This window comes from Trematomus bernacchii, unplaced genomic scaffold, assembly GCF_902827165.1.
Source record: "Trematomus bernacchii unplaced genomic scaffold, fTreBer1.1, whole genome shotgun sequence".
In the NCBI taxonomy this organism is placed as follows: Eukaryota; Metazoa; Chordata; class Actinopteri; order Perciformes; family Nototheniidae; genus Trematomus; species Trematomus bernacchii.
The window spans coordinates 11553028-11572686 of record NW_022987593.1 but is presented as its reverse complement, the minus strand read 5'-3'; positions in this window follow the sequence as shown (position 1 = coordinate 11572686).

Below are 19659 nucleotides of genomic sequence, written 5' to 3'. Positions count from 1 at the left end.
CATGTGCATGAATAATACATACAAGTATGTAATTAGTGTGTATGCAAGTCCACACAGATTTGGTGCATACAAGTTACACGCTGCACATATTTAATGCATTCAGGGTGCAACATTGAAGCAGGCTACATGTCTTTATGTATATTCCAGGCACACATCATACTCACATATATATCTGTACATGAATTACATGTGTCTGATTGACAGTCAGTTTGTCGATCACATGACACCTTTCAGTCATAATTAATGATGGTATAACTAGGGTTATAATAAACATTTGATCTATGGTTTTAGGGAATTTAAATGTTTCTTGTTTCCACACAAAACTGGCCAAAGGTATAAACAAGATGTTCAGTTGAAATTAACATGCTTCTTAGAAAGCTCCAACTGACTGTGGACGTGAAACATATTTATCAATCTGAGAAATCAACAGTCATCATTACTAATCACGTACTCAACATTTTACAGTGACGTTCAACAATCATGGCGGCAAACTCCATCGTACACAAGGAAGAATGACCATTTATAGCCAAACAGACCACGCTGCAGAACACAAATAAGAGATGACAGATCCTGACTGATCGGCATCACTCTTACTTTTAAACATTTAGTCTGCTATCACTAAAACGTATTGTAGTTGTGACTGCATGTATGATCACAGCTGAAGGCAACAACTTTTGTCCTTTTGTAGGTATAGTTGAGAGCCACTGCAAAGTATAAAAGGCAGACGAGAATGAACTGAAACATTTACATCAAGTTGTGCAAATCAAATTCACTCTAAGATGCATCTCTAGGGATCCTGATTGATTTGTTTTGTTTATGGAAATGATCCTTTGATTCCGTAACAGACAGTGGGACCAACATGTTTTCAAGGTAGTTGGATATATGTATGCTTGATTAGTAATCTTGGAGCATGTGTACTGATTGTGTAAAAAAGCACGACGTGTGAAAAGGAGAGGAACGAGGTGTCTGTGTTTAGACTTTGAGAGCATATCAAACTGAGAGTGGGCGATGTTCTTTCTTGCAAACTAAAAAAAGGAAAATATAAAAACACAGTAAATGGTCACATTAAAAATATATACAATAGTGGTTTCAAGACATCCAACAGATGAGGAAACTTCTGTAATGAATGCTATCTCTTCAACTTTGACCCCTGATTGTTGGTTTCTATTATATAAGGAAATGTTGTAATGATATCAAAGGCGTTTTCTTTGAATACAAATGAATCCATATCCTACTGTTTGCTCATGTGACCCGGTTCAGTGTTGATGATATATGACCCTCTCAGGTATAGTAACAGTTTTGAACAGTCAGCAGGAGCAGCAGGGATAGTAGTGACTGCAGGTGGCAGCTTTACAGTCGGCACAGCACTTAGTTTTGAAATGAATATTACAGGTGGCTTCTAAACAAGGATGAGCATATATGTAATTAAGCAGATCATATGCATCAAGTTGGTATAATGTATAACCGTCAATCACTCAACTGAATGAGGTAATTGAGATGCACTAAACATCACATATTATTACAGACGAAGATGATCAAATGATATATTTATTAAATTACCACTCTTTCGTTACATTCTGACTTCTCTAAATGTTACAAATTAATGAATATTTGTAAATGTTTCATGTTTGTAGTGTTTTTATTTGATTGGATTTTAGAGATGTCCCGATCCGATCACGTGATCGGGGATCGGAGCCGATCACGTGATTTTCAAAAGATCGGAATCGGGAGAAAAAAATCGGGGATCGGGAATTTAAATATATTTTTTTTTTTTTATAAAATATATATATTTTTTTATTTAATGTTACAAAAAAAAAATGACCATGTTCACGTCTTAAAGTCATCCTGAGGCCTTAGTTTTGGTTTAAAATTAGACAACATCATGTATGTGTTGCTTCTTTTGGGCTTGTTTTCATAGACCTGGTTGCTTATTTCTCTCAAATCTGGCAACAGAGTGGGCGCAGTGTCTAATAGTAGCAGTAAGCTAACAAGAGGCTACGTTCAGCTGGTGACTCGGGAGTCGGGACAGAGAAAATGTCAGGAGTTTGGAAGTATTATAAAATTGAAAGCGAAGGCAGTGTAACAGCCAGATGCAATGTTTGCAAGGCGGAGGTTCCGCGTGGTGGAAAGAACAGAGCTACGTTCAACACGACCAATCTAATACGCCACCTGAGAAACAAACACCAACAACAACACGACGAGTACACAGCGGCCACTCAGGTGACGGCACTGAAACAACCGACACTTTCAGAGACTTTTAAAAGGAAAGAGAAACTGCCCCAGAACAGTGAAAAGGCCAACAAAATAACAGCCAAGATAGCTGAATTCATCGCGTTGGATGACCAGCCGTTATCTGTTACCTTTTTTTTCTCTTAATGCATTGCATAAAGATCCGATCGGGAAAAATCGGTATCGGCAGATTGTCAAAATCAAATGATCGGAATCGGATCGGGAGCAAAAAAAGGTGATCGGGACATCCCTATTGGATTTGTTATAAACGTATACACGGGTACGTTTCTTCTTTAATATTACCTTGTTATACCTAACTTCAAGATCTAAATGTATTTTTAATGCCTTTCCCATTCTGCCAGGAAGTCATTTCTGAAGCATAATTGCTCAAGGATCTTATGCTGTTTGACAAGAAGTAATCAAATTTAAGTAAATCGAATGTAACCATCTAGAATAGAATTGGGAGGGATGAGACCCTCTTTAATGGTCTCACATGCAGAGCACACAGCACACACAGTGACATGTGTACTCTGCTTTTAACCCATCCTAGTACCAGGAGTCTAGTACTAGGAGCAGTGGGCAGCTATTGTACAGCGCCCGGGGAGCAATGGGAGTGGGGGGGAAGGGGGATGTCCGGTGCCTTGCTCAAGGGCACCACGGCAGGGCAGGAGGTGTACTGGAACCTCTCCAAGTAGCAGTCGACACTTTAGGTCTGGTCGGGGACTTGAACCGGCGACCGTACGGCTCACAGTCCAAGCCCCTACTGACTGAGCCACTGCCGGACTATCTGCATGTCTTTCTTTGTAAAATAAATCCAGTTAGCTCAGACTTCAGCAGCTACTCTGTCAGAAACACACAACAGCACCTGGTGTATCAAGACAAACTCATGTTTTAATAAAGAAGTCAGACACTAATTGGCCTTTTTCTATCGTGTCAGGAGCAAAGCGTGATGTGATTTCACGCTGCGCTGCTTCCACCTGACGGCAGGACACAGAGTCGCCTGCAGCTTCCTTACATTACTCCCTGCAATATTAAACACTGATCCGCTGCCAAAAAGTGCTGAAAGTGAGTGTCGTTTTGTTTTGGAAGCACTTCTGATGAATGATAGTGGTTTGCTCTAACCTCATTGATAAATTCATCACATTTTATTTGACTGCTTTCCAATAAAAGTCACGGCAGCAGTATGAAAAGTTGGGTTTGAGTCAGCAGTTACTAAATACAGTGACTTAATCAAGCTCTGATACATACAGGATAATACACAGCAGACTGTTTGATAAGATATAAATACTTTGGTCTTAAAATACTCGACCACAGGTTAACATCCTGATTTCAAAATTGTACTTAAGTAAAAGTACAAAAAGTATTAGCATTCAAAATTCGACTTAAAGTACAAAAAGTAACCCTTGATAAAAACGTAAATAAAAATTGGGTTTGGATTAAAGATCGCGGCCACTCTAGTCAATGGGTGCTATTCCACCAGACGCGCCGCGTTACGGCTCAGAAGCGTCCCAGAAGCGTCTCGGCGCTGGGCTCCGCTCAAAATAGGATTCAAGTCTATTTTTCGACGCGAAGCGTTGCAGAGGCGCCGGGCAGGAAGTGGACCGGTCAGAGCATCCGGCCCATCCCCAAAATAAACTAATTTTGCAGACCCTATCCCTCCGTAGTCTTTCAAGTATGAGGAGAAATGCCAGCGTTCTCCTCCGGTTTACAGGCACTGTGTACATTATATATATAGAATAATTATGATGATGAATGCATTTTTTTACATTATAACATATACATTTTAATTAGAACATTATAGTGCTGTTAAGACGTTTACTCTTCCACTCAGTTCCCTTTTTATTTGTTTATTTATCTTCCTCCATGGCTGTGAGCACATGTGTGAGTGTATAAAGAGCAGGAGGTTGGGTTCAAAATGTATTCTGTTAGTTAGCTTTGAAAAAAATGTAATCCACAACCTAATCTAAGTATCACAACTGTAAAGTAATCTAACCTGATTATTTTCGGTTACTTTTGGATTACCTCAATATCAAATGCCATGCAAATAAATACAAGAGAAAATATACTTATTGTGTTATGATTCTCACACACACACACACACACACACACACACACACACACACACACACACACACACACACACACACACACACACACACACACACACACACACACACACACACACACACACACACACACACACACACACACACACACACACACACACACACACACACACACACACACACACACACACACACACACACACACACACACACACACACACACACCCATTGGACTCCTTTGTTTACTTCTGTAACATAGTGACAACATGTAACACTCACGCTTGTTTTGGCTAGCGCTCCAGCACATTGTACATGATAGGCTAAGGGGCGGGACATCTCCGAGCGGTTGACCAATCACAACAGAGCTGGCCAGCTAACCAATCACAATTCAAAATTGTACCCAAGTACACATCATGCAATATTGCCCATTTCTGAGTAATTTCTATTAAATTGTTGTTTATATAATTATTGATGCATTATTCATTGTGTCTGTCACGTTAATATTGCACTTGGTACAGTTGGGATTTATTTGTATTGATATCCTGCTGGGTATCTTAACCAATAATAACATATAATAATGTATTAGTTGATTTATATTTTGTATAAATAATCTTAATCTTCAAAGAAGTAATTAAAGCTGTTAAATGAATAAAGTGGATATAATATTATTTGCTTTTAAAAAGTAACATGAAAAAGTAAAAATGTGTCAGAAATCTACTTGAGTATAAAGTACTTGAGTAAATGTACTTAATAACTTTTTGTGTTTTTTTGTAATATTGTCATTTCTAAAAAGTAATTCCCCATTTTTTTTAAAGAAATGTAACAGTAATCTGATTTTTAATTTTTTCACTATAAGGGAATACAGTTACCTATTTTTTATTGTGAGTATGTAATCCCACTGTAATCTGTTACTCCCCAAGCCTACTAAAGAGGCAGTTAATCTAACCATGTCTGCTGGCAGGACATCAAGTCGCCCCGTAGTGCTTTTAGGCAAACAGCCAACCTGGAATAACATTGGGCTGCTTTGGAGTGGACAGACAGAGATGTGCCCCAAAATAGAAACATCGAATATTTCTCTAATGCTTTTCTCTATGACAGTTCCATACTCCACCAGCGTGGATTTCAAACAATTTCAGCAAGAACTTTCCGAGTTTGGGGTTTGATAGAACAGCACTTATCTGGCTCTATCTCGCTCTCCAACAAATGGGATCTATAATCTAAAGGACTGTCGGCTGCGCTTCAAGTGCCATGAAACCCTCTCTCCGCCCCTCGCGCACCAGAACAGCTGGCTGCCGGTCAGAGAAAGAGGCGACGGATTGAGGGGGATTCAGGCACATATAGGGAAAGAGAGAGAGAGAAATCCAGCGAATGAATCACCGTCTGTTCCAGTGTATAAGAGAGAGAGAGCGAGCGAGAGAGAGAGGAGGGGGGAGTGGAGCCTGACGCAGTGTGAGGCAGAAACTGAGAGAAGAGAGACGGAGAACGAGGGGAGACAGCGAGGCGAGGAGCAGCAAAAACACCAGGCGCGATTTGCGTCCAAAAAAAATATCTGCTGCTGCTGCCTGGGCTCATCATCTCCTGTCTGTCAGCACAGAGGAGACACCCGGGATCCAACCAGTGATAGACTAAAAACAACAAAAATAAATCACAGCCACGCTTCAAGAGGCAACGAGCGGACCGTTTTGCTGAGGAAGACCCGCGAGGCGCCTTGCATCTGGATCAGGTAAAGTCCAAAAAAAAAAAAAAAAAAAAAAGACCTATACATTGCGCACGTTTTGGTTTCATGTCATGTGCATGCTGTGTGATGGCTGGACTCGCAGTGCGTATGCAACTTTCAATTACGGCTCATGACATTCCTGCGGTTCTGAAATCACCGACTCCGAACCCATCCGTGTGTGTGTGTGTCTGTGTGTGTGTGTTTGGATAGTCGTGTTACATGTCGGTAATTTGCTGGTCGGCAATCCCCAAGCAGCCTTCGCTCGTCTTATCTCCATCCCGCTGTGTCCATTGATAATGCGCGAGCAGATATATAGATTCACATGATCAGCAGCTGTGTGAGCGTCCGGTGCTGCAAGTGTGTGTGCAGCCAATAACTGTGCAACTTCGATCCATTCATGTTAAGCATATATGTTAGAGATGTGTCATATTAAAGCCGGTGTTAATTGAGTTTCTGTCCCGGGACGGCACGGTTTAGCCCTCATACCCGCAGAGTGTTCAGCACCCTGGACAGCAGCTCCACACTGTCAGGGCTGCAGGCAGTGAGACGTCCAGCCCTCTGAACTCCTTTTATCTCCCTGATATGTGTTTGAAAAGGTAGTTTCATCTGTATGTTCTTGTCAGCATTAGATCTGAGGAGTAGGTGGTGGGGAAGACCCTCCTGGCTGTCAGAACAAAGACGAATCCATCACATTTCAGTGGAGCCAGGTGCTGGTTTTACTTTTTACATGTTGGTTTTAACATGCAGATCCACACTCTGCAGGGCATGCCAACAGAAGTGCATGCAAGAGGTTGAACATGTGCAGACATTGGGCAAACTTAAAGGATACTACAATTTAATGTTGCATTTTTGAGCCTCTCAAACACATTTTTAAAAGAAATAAAGATGGTAAAAATTGAGGCAGCAGAGGCAGAGATACGCTGTACTTTATTCCATATGACTACCTTTCCTGTAACAAAGCTGAAAGCACTGTTCATTAAAGGTAATCAGAATTATTTTATACATTTTCGAAAGCTTCTTGAGTACTGAAGACATTATAACTGACAGGTAAATTGCACTTCATGTGTAAAACCACTCTGCTCTTTGTCATAGCTACACCTAGGAAAAGTAATGCACTGTAATTCATGTCTATTACATTCCTATGTATCCCATTCATGTTGTTGTGAAGCAGGTAGAGCATTGCATGCATGTAACAAGTGGAAATGGCCATGCTATTTGTAGCAAGTAAACAAGTAATAACTTTTACGTAAGATACAAAATGGGTGGAGTGCTCCTTTAACTGAAAAATCGGAATATAAGAGTGCAGATATTCTAAAAGCTCCCATACATATGCATTAGGGGGGGGGGGGGGGGGTCACTGAATGGTTAAATGAGAAAGAAAAATATGTAAATCAGATGCTTCAGCCTTCACATTAACCAGATTTCCACTCAATCGAACACCTATAGGATCTTATGGATGTTTGCACCCCCCACCACCATCAAAAAGCCTTTAAAAGTGGAAATAACTTTATGAAATCAAAGTTTTCCTCGTTCCAGTTGACAGGCAGAACGTTTAGGGACTCGCTTGTGCTGGTGGCCAAACACAAGCACTGAGATGAATATGTTTGGCATTCAAGTCTAACATGTGGCTGTGCAGCAAAAGCCTTGATGTGCAGTTAAATCACAGCCCACCACTGAGTGCATATGTGTGACATGAAATCACTCAGCCAGTTAAGTTCTGGCTGCTGTGCCCGGTGCCCACTGCCCACTATCAGTCGTAACGGATGTTGTTGCCACTTTGTCCCATCGGGCATGGACTACTAACAGAGTTTTTCCACTGGATGACTCCTGTTGTTGGCCGAGTGCCACCGAAGGAGGGAGGGAAGGAAGAGAAAGAGGGTCCCGCTTCTCTTGCACCATGAATAGACATGAGGTGGTCTCACTAACTCCTTTTAGGGACATTATGTGTTTGTGATGGAAAAACGTGGGCTCCTTTGAAGGCCTCAGTCAGTGTTTAGTTGTCCCGTGAATCCATTGATAACTATCTTAGAGGTCGCTCATCTTGCTTTCATCGTGCATTAGCACTGCAGTGCTCGCTGCAGCACACTCGTCCAGTCTCAAGAGTCGTAAGAGCAGAACAAAGGGCCCTCTAAAGCTGTTCTAACTAAAAGCTGCTCCGTTTGATTCTCGAGAGCGTCTTCACTAAACAAAACGAAATGAAATCTCGGTGGAAGCAGCTGCACACTGAAAGACTCTTTTGTGCTGTCGCTGCAGAAATGTCAAAAAGAGTGGCGCTCTAATGGTTTCATCTTTAATAAGGCAGGTGGCGACGTTAGAAATCAGCTGTAATGAGAAGTGACAACCGTAGTAGAGAGAGGAACTGTCAGTCTGTAAGTGCAAACCGAATATAGGAGACTTGGTTCGTGGCTGTGCTGTCTTGTCGTTGCACCCTGTGGTTGCGCTCTCTTCACCTGAAGTTGTTTTTTTGTGCCTCTGTGTATCGTTTACAGCAAACCCAGGAGTGAACTAACCATCCATGGTGCACTCTTAGTACCTAGAGGCATAACTGCGAGGCAAGTTCTTGAGGAATACCAAAGAAACACTGCTGTGTAATGGGAGATCCCTCCTCGCTCTCACATCCATTTAGAACATTGTTGGCCCCTTTAGCTTCCACTGCAAGGGAGCAACACGACTCCTGTTGAAATCCCAGGCTGAATGTCACAATCAAATCTCATTAGATATTACGTGTCAAAGCCATTCACATTTCAGCTGAAGCTAGCGCCACATATTAATAAGCATGTGGGGGCACAGAGAGCCAGCGCATCTCTTGTCATAATGTTGATCTTTGTTGAGAGGGAATACCCCGTGGTGTGGGAGCAGATCTGCAAGCAGAGTTAACATGGCACCTCCCGGCTGACTGGGTCTGAATGTGAACACACTTGTTTTATACAGTGCCATTGTTGAGAAATTCTCTCCAGTTACATTAATTCATTTCCTGTTTTGTTATTGAAATACGGTTGGAATACAAATAAGCCGTAAACAAATCCTAGATTGGGCTACTACTTGTCATGAGAAAATTGGCCACACATTAGAATTCTGTGTAACAATTTCACACACAAACACCCTCCTGACATTGTGTTTCACGCACCAACACACACTACATCACTGTGTGCATGAGGCTTCTGTAAAGGATGGTAAGAGGGGTGTGTAGCGACATATGCCTGCACGAACGCTAGCGCACGAGCACACACGCTCTGCAGACACACACACACACACACTTCAGAGCGGAGGACGCACACGCTCAAACGAGCACACGGATTAATAATGTACCATATTCCCTGTAGGAGGCTAGTTAGCATTTCAGGAAGATGGCACTAACACTGGGGAACTGTAATTAGGAAGTTATTGTTGCAAGTTGCAACTCCAACACACACACACACACACACACACACACACACACACACACACACACACACACACACACACACACACACACACACACACACACACACACACAATGACAATAATGGAGCATGGGGGGTGCAGTCCGTTACTCCTAGTCTGTATATTTATCAGCTTGCATTTTTTAGTTTCTTCAGGGTTGAGTATTTCCACGTTCCACTAATACTTTAGTGCATTTCAGAAGGATATCATGATCTATTAACTCCATTAAGTGTATTTGACAAATACATTTACAAGTGGAGATTATTTATTTTTATAAATTGGGTTAATTTACCCATGACTTTTGCTTGTAATCTTGATCAGTGAGTTTACAAATCGTCTTCTTGTGCATTTGTGGAAGGTGTTTTACATTTGCAGATTATTCATTTACACTTATTTGATTTATCTATTCACACAAATAATATCGAGACATATCTACCTCCATATCGGTCCATATTTCGTAACATATATATATGACTAATATAAAATATTCTTCTTATATCTGCTATTTGTACAAGACTTTTATAATGTGCACACAGGAGTGATCCGATGTCTTGTTGGTCTGAGATAAAAAGGGGAAGTAAAAACAATCTTTGGGATTGTCTAACCATGTGTCTCGGAGATATGTGCCCCAAATCCAATATAACCGAGTTGAATGGAAAATAGTTTGTGCTGCTCACAGCTTTGAGAAATTACATTTTAAAAATTCAACAGTAGCAGCTCTCATTTCCACAGTCAGCATCGCCTCAGTAGAAAGCAGAAGTACAATGTTCCTGCAATGTCTAAAAGTGTAACTGGCATGGCTACTGAGAATACACAGTTTGTGAGTGAAGGTCCACACTGAGTTTAACCTCTCTCTGCTGAAATGGTTCTTTAACATTTTTGCTCATCAAAATTTGATGGTTTTCGTCTGGGAATCCAAAAGAAAAACCTAGAATCCCTTTGCCGTCTCAAGTCGCAGTTTAAAAACTCCTAAGAGCCAGTTTTATTAACCCGAGCAATAGGTTTGAAACAGTGACTCAACCCGACGATGACCTCATACCTCATGCTCGTAGCGTGAATGATGAATGAGCCGCTTAATATATGCTGACGCGTGTCTTGCTGATGCCAGCATGCCAGAAATGATCTAACCTAAACTCTCCAGAACGAGGTCTCACACCTTCTCTTTCTGTTTCAAACTCCCCTCCCCAAACACCTCCTCTCATCTCTGCCTCCATCTTTCTATACCGTCCACGGTGCACACACCCTTTTCATGCAGCCTGTGTGTGTATTGAGTCAGCTAGTTTGTATGCCGGCTGCTGCTATATCAGCCTCTCGCTGGAAATCAAGGAGAGTTCGTGGTGTGTATGCTGAGAGAGGAAGAGGAAGAAAGAGCAGGGGAGGAGGAGGAGGAAGGGTAGAGGTGATAGATAGAGAGCGAGGGGTAGGGATGCCACAGGGTGGAATGAAAAAGGCAGAGGAGAAAAAGAACAAAAGGGTGGGAAAGATTGAGAAAGCGTTCAATAGATGTGTTTTCCTCCTGGCCTCCTTGTCTCCTTTCTGTTTTCTTACCTCTGCCCTCTGTTCTGTGGCCGAGGCCGTTCGGAGACTCTGGAAAACGCCTCTGACGGTCTGCTTTGAGCTGCTCTTCAGGGCTGAGAGGGAGAAATCTCTCTCGCTGTCCCATTAAAGACTAGACACTGGACTATTGAAATTGCATTAGCTCCCCTGACTGAGCCGCACATCGGCACTTCCTCCATTTCCCGTCAAAGATCTGTCGTCTAAAACCCCCGAGATACCAGCAGCAGGAGAGCAAGAGGGAGATTGTTTTTCTGATTCGTCTCGTGTCTGTTATCTCTCAGGCATCCCTCGGTCTGTTTTCCCTCAGCTCTGGTGACATACTTCTCTGGGGTTTGGGCGTCATTCGTATCCCCTTCCTGTTGCTTGAAATATCCTGATGGACAAAATGGAAAAGAAGGACAAGGAGAAGTCTCCACGTTACTCAACAGATCACTTGGATAGTATTTAAGGCAGCGTTTTGAATCCTGAGATGATTTTTGCTCCCTGCTTGAACACTCATCCGTTGGATCATCTTATACCTTGAGGCAATCCCTTTGATAGAAGAAGGTGTTATTGAGACTCCCAACAACAACAACACTTGATATACTTACAACAAAGATTCAGAGACCCTACTACTTCATGCAATTCAATGACTTGATATTTCTCTAAATATTATACAAGAAGGACTGGATTCACCCTATTTTTGCTATAACGTTAGCATGTGCCGGCTAACAAGATTACTGCTAACCTAGTGTTTCAAGGCATTTTGTAGTCATGTTAAATCAAGCTGTATTTATAATTTCTATTTCACAGTATTTCCTGTATCTTTTGGATGTTACTTCTGGAGAGCATGTCATAGTGTTAAGGATAACAATTAGTGTCAGGTAAGTTCACAGGCTAAACACAATGAATGTTTTAACTAGGGATGTAACGATACCAAAAACTCACGGTACGATAATATCGCGATAACAAGTCCACGGTACGGTATTTATCGCGATATTGAAAAATAAAAAATGTAAAACTTTTTTTTGAAACATTTATTTGGAAATTTAAAAATGTCCTTTATTAAATAATAAATCTGATTTGTACAGCATTTTAGTAGGATAGTATTATTTTAAAGTGTTGTTATATCAATCTTGGACCTAGTCATAGTAACTAGGTATGTTATTAAGTTACAGTTTCAATAGAATCGTCTACATTTAGATATAATACAGTTAAGTGTTAGTTAATGGAAGAAATGTATGTGCGTTCATGTGCAGACGTATATATAGTTTGTTAATTGGATAATTCATATCCTGCAAGACTCCTAAAGAAGTCATGAGATGATGACATTTCGACATCTGGAACATGTCCAAGTTTAGGAGACCTGACAATGTGTGTGCGTTAAACATGATTAGGGAACATGTTCGTGTGTCATTTAGGAAACCTATATTTGCCCTGTGTTTTCTTGTGTTCGTGGGGGCATTTCTGCGATTGGTTGCTGTTGAAGCAAGGTAATGTTTCCACATTGTTGTTTGGTGGTGCGCAACTAAATAATAATAATGATTAATCTCAACTATTCCTGTGTTTTGTGTTTTATTGATTCCTCTCTGTTTCATTCTTTCCTGTTGTGAGTACTGGATCGCCACAACAGTGTCAAAAACAAAGTGACAGTAACAGACTGGAACAAGAACAACCAGTGTTTTTTTACCTACTAGTACTACCAAACAAAGCAGGCATTTTCTTTGTGCCACTGCATCTCACAAATAAACAAGGACATTTAATAATCATTAATAAATGGGAATGTGTTTTACACTTTACAATAAGGCTCCCTTTTGGCAGTTATAAATGTTAGTAACTCATAAATAAATGGTCATAAAGAGATGCCAAGAAACATCAAGATGGAATCAACTCAGTGAACAACAGATACCAAGGATGCTGGCTGATGAAGAAGACGAAGTAAGCTAGGTAGCCAATATTAGATTAGATTACTTTATTGTCATTACAAAATGCAAGCACAGTGTAACGAAATTAAGGAGGGTCTAACCAGAGTGCAAAACAGTCAGTTATATACACAATTATCAGAAGTATGTACAAAAGAAATTATACAAAAATAAAGGTAAATAGATGGGAAATGTATAAATAAGAATAAATACACAGATAATAATAAATACAGTACTGTATATAAAACAGTAATGTACAAGGATAATTGCGCTTCAGCACAGCACACGACAACAACTAGGCAGTATGGGACAGCGTGGGGTTCATTGTCAGCAGTCTGACTGCTGAAGGGAAGAAGCTGTGCGTAGTCCTGTTGGTTCTACCCGGGAGGCTGCGGTACCGTGTCCCAGAGCGGGTGCCACGCAGGGGGATAAACAGTGTATGGTTGGGGTGGGAAGAGTATTATAAGGCTTAGTCCTCTTGCCAAATAGTGAGCCTGTGTTGATGTATGAAAACTATGTTAGAACTGGTTTATAAATGGTTCTTAATGATTAATAAAGTGTTTACAACCTAATTAATAACCTAATTATAAACCCTTTATGAACCCTTTATAAGGGTAGTCTTATTGTAAAGTTTTTAAGCACAATATAATCTTTTAAGCCCCTTTCACATCAATCTCTGCTTTGAAGTCAGTTTCAAAATGAAGGTTAACCTGAGACTGTGCTTCAAATCGGCTGATGGAGCTTACGAGCGCAGAAGATCTCCGTCTGTGACAACTTTTCAAGTTTCAGTTTTCAAGGCTTTTATTGTCATGTGTGCATAGCTACAGTGTAGTTATGACAATGAACATCTTAGGTCCCAGGCTTCTCCAAACAGTGCAACAACAATAACACAGATAAAATAGTACAGGTAAATAAAATAGAATATAATAGAAACAGTGCAGAATAGTCTATATACAGTAATTGAATATTGATATACAATATATAAGTTGCAAACAGATGAATGTTACGGATGTTCTTTCAAACTCCTGCGGTCACTGGCTAAAAATGTGCATTCATTGACTCTGTCTGACCTGTTGCTTCTGAGACTTAATCGATATAATAAGCAATTCTTGACGTGCAAAAACAGAAAACTGTCATACTTTACTGTAAATAACGTTGCTGACATTTCAGAAAATGGTTGTCAAGTAAGCTTTGTTTCTTTGTTTGTTTGTCGAGGATCAGAAAGAATCACTGTTGGACTGAAGAAGCCACTTCATGTGCATTTGTAATACATGTGTGAATTGGGCATCAACAAAGAGAACATTCATATTCATTCTGGTTTCACTCTGTCGAGTCATGTCAAGTCAAGTTTGTTTGCAAAGCCCCAAATCCTATTCAGTGTCTCAATGTGCTTTTTCAGACCCACAACAGCCACGGCTCTGAGCCCAAGCTTTCTAATAAGATGAGAATAAACCCCCCCAAAAAACTTTAGCACATCAAAAAAAATGGAACAAACTTTTTGAGGAAATTCAAGAAGCGATTCTCCCTCTGCTTCAGTGTGCATGTCAGCAGCAGAACACTTCAGATGTGTGCGCAGAGGAGAGATTGTCTATAAGGAGGTTTCTACTGTATACCAGTGAAATAGCTTGTGTAACCTTGTTTGAATAAGAGTTCAGGCAAGCGTTACTCAAGTGAAAGGAGGTAAGAGACGGGTCAACTAAGCTTTATTTTGAACTACGCCATCACAGCGGTATGAGAAAGTAACAAGGAGGCTTTGATTCATGACCGAGCGCTTCTTTTAGTCGAGTGTATTCTAACGTTTGCATTGTCGTTCGCTATATTTTCAAGGCATTCAAAAAATATACAAGATACAGGCTCAGTTTTAAAGCCAATAATGTAACAAAAACGCCCTCCTCAACCAAAGGTGAAAGGGTAGCAAATCCCATACTTGAAAGTCAAGGACAACATACCAGCATCTCACTTCTTTACCTCTTAGCATTTAGTGAATTGTGCTCATTAGATGTTGCCCGTCACCATAATTACCAGTTCTGAAACACAACCTTATTAATCAAAACAAATATACCCAATTTAATGTATTTTTGTAATTTATTGAGCCCTAAAAGCCCTGTTTTTCAACAGTTTTACAGGTTATTTTTAAAGAAACATACAGAAATGTTTGTTTGGTTATCAAACAACTAACTTTCTACACAGAACCATCCGAAGCCGTCATTAGAAACTTATTAGTATCACTTTCAAAATACAATCACCATCTAACTTTAACCAATCAGATCAACTCATCAAACTTCAAAGTCTTCAGTACCACTCTTTGATCTTTCTACATAAAACACTCTCCAGGTCTGATAACACTGATGTTATATTTAGCATCTACACTTACCTCTTTACGAAACGCCATAGTTGTTTAGGGGGAAAAGTCGTCTCACACACCCAAACTACGCCATAGCTGCGGGTCGCTTCTCATTGGTTGCTGGCTGTCCAGACACAAGCCAATTACATCTAGTAGTAGCCTGACAAGATGGACTTAAGTGTGATCCAATGATTCCAGCGTTATCTCACAGGAAAATCCAGCTGCTCTGCAAAGTCATCAAAGAACAACGTCAACATAAAGAAAGACATACTAATTATTACACTGTGACACTAACTAAGACTTCAAATGATCTTATGAAGGGAATTAATCCTTCCTTATAGTCTCTTAATTGACAAGCAGGAAACATTTGGAGACCTTAGATTTGTTTTGTTTTAAATATCTTTATACTCCATCCACCTAGATTAAGCGTCTGAATGATTAAATTACTGCTCACGTTGTTTTCTAATGGTTTTTAAATGTGATGGAGCATGATGTACTTTTTTTAAGGTTTGCCTGTAGTCTGTGTTTAAAAAAAAAACATGTGTCACAATGGATACCATCTTTTAAATGCAAACCAAATCGACCTAAGGGTGTGAATAACCAGAACTTGAACCTGAACAAGACAGTTTGAATGATGTTGTTTACTCAGGACATTGGTAGTATCTGGTTAGCTTACAGAGAGGCTGCTTTGATTATACGATGTTACATTTCAAAATCTAAAGCAGATGTGTACATTTTTGAAACTGTTGAGTGAACAGGAGGACATTGTCACACTATTTATCACTTGTTTTTGAGAAACTGATGTTTGATTGATGACTAAGCGATGCAGTGTGTGCATATTGATACACAAGCAGCGCCTGCAGTCTATAAACTTAATGGAGTACGCTGATGCATAGTGATGCTGACATTTAATGGTAGAGGTGACATTGACTGATTTTTACGACTGCCTGCTATTTTCTCTCTGACCAAACATTGACTGTGTTTATTGTTGGTCCAGTTGTGTTGTTTTTGAAACACATTCCTTTTTCCCCTCAATTTGTGTGTTTAATTTAACACTCCAGTTATTCACAGGCTTAGTAAAATCAGCCAATTGGCAATCGCAACAGGGGCTAAACCATACAAAACCTTTTGTCAATTAGCACTCTGCAACACCAGGGAAAATACCAGGGCTCGGCAGCCAAGTGTGTGTGTGTGTGTGTTTATGTGCCTGTGTGTGTGAGGGAGGCGTTTTGCGTAGTGGACTAGTGCGTTGGTGTTCGAATCGGGGGGTCACAGGTTCAAACCCCACTGCAGTCAGCATGTCGTTGTGTCCCTGGGCAAGACACTTCACCCCAAATTGCTCCTGTGGGGATTGCCCACAGTATAGAGTATGTTAGTCGCTTTGGATAAAAGCGTCTAACAAGTGACATGTAATGTAATGTGTTGTGTCACTTAATGACTCACACAAAACAGGCAGAGTGTATGAGTGGGAGGGCGTCTTGTTTCTGTCTGTTTGAGCGAGGTAAGAGGTCAAGTCTGTATGTTTATGTCAATTTAGTGTATATAGTCTACGTGTGTGTGTGTGGGTGGGAAGTCATGTCTGGAAGTGTGTATGTGTTTTTTTATATTTTGAGAGAAACTAAATATCTCTCCTCTCCTCGTATAATCCTTTAATTTCCCAGAGCGGTGTGCATTTAATCCGGTGTTTGTAGCCAACTTGTAGACATACGCGAGTGTGTGTGTGAGAGAGGGAGGGAGTGTGTACATACATTATGTTCATGTGTTGAGAGTTAAACCTAAGAAAGAAAAAGGAAACAAAAGAGAAACAGCGTTCATATCCTTCAGCTGTTGGCAGGATGTACTTTAGGTGTTGGAAGTGCGGCATGCTCCATATTTGGGTGTGTGTGTGTCTGTGTGTGTGTGTGTGTGTGTGTGTTGATGCATATGCTGGGTGTTAAATGGGAGTGAAACAAAAGTTGGGTGTATTCGATTTCATAATGGCTTCCTGTCGTCAGCCTATCATTTTCTCCCCTAGTCACTGTCACTTTTTATGTCCCGCAGGCATTGTGTTTTGATGCGGCGTGTTTCTGCAGATTGGTTTTGTTTGAAAAGCTTTACTCTAAACCCTAAAAGAGTTTACTCCTTCATTTCTGCTGGGAGGGAGGAAGTACAAACATGTAATTTAGAGTTGTGATTGTTAAGATGGCAATTATCTGGTCCACTGCTACAGATAAAGATTTTTCCTTTTCCATTCATCTGTAATTTTAAAATTGCTTTGAAAAAGTGAAAATAAAGTTAACCTTATATTACTAATACAATTTAGACTAGAACTTAAATCCCACCATCATTTCTAAACACATATTGGAACTTTTGATTTAAGATATAAAAGATAAACCTTTATGCGAGGCTCCGGTGTTATGCCGTGTTATGCATGCCCGCCAAAAAGGAAATGATATCGTTTCCAAACCTAACTTTGCCGTACAAATCATTGAAATGTCTGGGAGTTTTTGCTTTGCGCTGTGCGCACTCCCGCGCGGTGCAGTGGGCATGCATAACACGGCGCTAACAGTTCACGAGCGTGTTCTCCACCCCCCCCGGTTGACAGTCAGTCAAATCGTCCGAAGCAATGAGTGTGAAACACAGGATAGGAAGAGTAATAATAACTCAACACATAAAACACAATCATATTAAGAAAAACAAACATCAAGTGTAGTTTCCAGAAATATGCAAAACAACAATTAGGATGACGTTTTTTCTAATTCAGCATTGCAGTACACTTTTATGAAGATTGCACAGCCATTAGGTTACACAACGTCTTTATGGGAGATGGGGGCAAAATAAAAAGTAGACATGAGCTCTCTACTTAAGTTCTCTATCCCCCTAAGATCTCCTGCATCACCATGACAACGCTGAGGATCCTGGGTAACGACAAACGAGTCGAACCAGAGAAACATCAAGCTCTGCTCTGATGCAGAGAAACGTAACCATAACACACATTTGACCCAGTCACGACATTACAAAAGGATCAAGGCAAAATGAATTGAATAGAGCAAAAGGCTACAGCATGAGACACCAGAGAGGCCTTTACAGTGTATGTGTTGGATTGCACTAAAACATTTGTTCTATTACTTGTATTTTGTCTACAGAAAAGCTGGTGCACTGACACTGTTTATAATCAGCAGCGGCATGTAGTATAATTGTCATATGAAAAATATATCTAATTAATTCCCCTACATGTTAATCAGGTAGGTGGAACCATTATATTGTCTTTTTATCATCTTATCATAAAACCTTGTCATGTTGTTTTCAAATATATGATTAATGGAGTTACACAAAACACTAAAAGTTACACAAATCACCCAAAACATTTGAAAAATTACCCTTGTTTTAGTTTTGTGTAGGCAAGACGAGCCAAATGTATTTACAAAGGATTTATCGATGCAAGTATAAGGTCAATTTGCATTACATTAAATATCAAACAGACCAACAAGTAGCATTTACATCAGAAAATAATAAATAAACACAAAACACAGGAAGCAACAAGTGCCATGGTACCAACAATGTGAACACGTAGAGGGATGTTGGTTTTATAAGCAGCAAACGGAGACGACCATTAACATAATCAAACATCGTCAAGTGTCACGTAAACAAATGCACAGTCTTGTTGCTAGGTAACACCATTAGGTTAACCATGGTATACAGTGCACTGCCATTTACACTTTAGACCTGTTGTTGTACTAAAGGAGATTTTAAATAAAACGACAATAGTTAGCTCAATGGAAAGTTTGTAATGTATTTTATACCTGTATTATAATTATTGTTATTTTATTCTCTTAGCTTTGTAATGACTGTTTTAAAATGTTTTTAAAAGTCATGTTATATAATATATATAATGTGATTTTGTTGCAATATTTCTTACTGCTCTTAATGTTTTTAAAGCACTTTAAAATGCCTTGTGTTGATGGTGCGATATAAATAAACGTATATATAGTTCTTAATACGACCTGTATACAAAAAACCCAGCATATATTAGATATTTTGATTAAAAACTGTAACTTCTGAACTGATTTCAAATAGTAAATAGAAACAAGTCCTATTCTTAAGGAGGCTTAACATTTGTGTTGTGTATTTTTCCTATAAAAGTTGGTCTAATAAAATTTTCCAAGATATGAAAGCGTAGTCAATAACTTATTGTTTGTCAGTCACTGCGTAACCTTTCGTTGTGGGTGCATACCTCCTGTGTTGACGCTGTAATTCTTATTATATCCAATACATAAGAAGGAGAGCAGGTTCGTTTTAAAGTTTATTTCTCAACATATTAAACAGAGAAAGGATTTTAAAGAGCAAAAGAAAATACTTAGATTGTATCTCCACCATGCACACAACAATAGAAGGATGCAATTTTAGCTGAACTTCCAGATCAAATCAAAGTAGCATATCATG